This window comes from Nymphaea colorata, unplaced genomic scaffold (genome assembly GCF_008831285.2).
Source record: "Nymphaea colorata isolate Beijing-Zhang1983 unplaced genomic scaffold, ASM883128v2 scaffold0154, whole genome shotgun sequence".
Classification (NCBI taxonomy): domain Eukaryota; kingdom Viridiplantae; phylum Streptophyta; class Magnoliopsida; order Nymphaeales; family Nymphaeaceae; genus Nymphaea; species Nymphaea colorata.
Genome location: NW_022204660.1, coordinates 52501 through 53721, shown reverse-complemented (window position 1 = coordinate 53721; position 1221 = coordinate 52501).

The window sequence follows — 1221 nt, the reverse complement described above, 5'->3', positions numbered from 1 at the left end:
AGGAAATGCGCCGGATACTTGACACGTGGCACGATGGAGGGCGAGGAAGGGACGCGATAAGGGAATGCGGCTAGGGTTTGCGAGCTGGAGGAGGGGGCAACGGAGAAGTGGCTGCGGCTGGGTGTTGCCGGAAATAGCACACGGTAGCGCGTTGGCGAGGGGGGGGCGTTAGCGCGTGAAGGGCGCGTTAACGAGGAAAGGCCAGGTCGCGCCGGGTGAGGTGGCGCTCGCACAAGGGACCCGTGGGGCCAGCTGAGGGCGAGGTGGAGACTCGGGCTGATAACGTGGAGGCGATGACGAGCTGGATGCACGACACGTGGAGGATGGACGGCTGAGGGAGACTGCGACTAGGGTTGATACCACGAGGAAAAGAACACGAGAAAGGAAGGGAGGAATCACACACGGCTAGGGGATTAGCCAAATCAGGCCGCGCGTGATCCGAGGGGGACTGATTAGGATGAGACGCTCGGAGGTTGACACGTGGAGGAGTGAATCCGGAAGGGTTCTATGATGGCGACACGTGGCTGGATGAAGGGTTGGGAGAGACTTACCTTAGAGTTGACGTCCGAGGTGGAAGGCTCGCGCGAGGAGGCGCCGGCGGCTAGGGTTCCAATGTTGAACCGAATGACCACGGTGCCCTTGCTGTCTGCTGCGGCCTTTGACTGCGACAGGGGCAAGGACGTCTTCTTCTCCAAGGGCAATGGAGGTCGCCGGAAATTGCAGCGGCGACTGGCTTAAACAGGATTCCGGCTGATTACCGGAATAGCTTCTCACCGTGGAAATACGCCCGAATTTACTTATCTCAATCCTTGCTTGATGGCGATTCCAATGGTGCTGGTCCTGGCTTGGTTTGCCGGCTGAATCTTCAGACTTGGGTGTCGGGAGCTTGCTGGACCTCTGTTTGTGCAGGAACACCCGAGAGCACCAAGGAGTCGATTGTAACTCCTTAACACCCCGGGGGTGCGATTTGGCCAAAGTCGTACCCGATAGATGGGAGAAGTCGAATAGGACTAAGACTGTTCCAAGGGAGGGACACCGTAGGACTGTGCTAAACTAACACTTCGGGTACACCGAGTATAAGCCTAGACCCCTAGGTGAGGCGCCCAATGCCAACAGCCGAAGCCTAAACGAAATCACTCCAACTATCAAAGTACTAACCTTTTCACCGTCGTTAGAAAGCTGGACTGCAGCCTTCTTCTTCCCAATCGCTCGGCCGGTCTT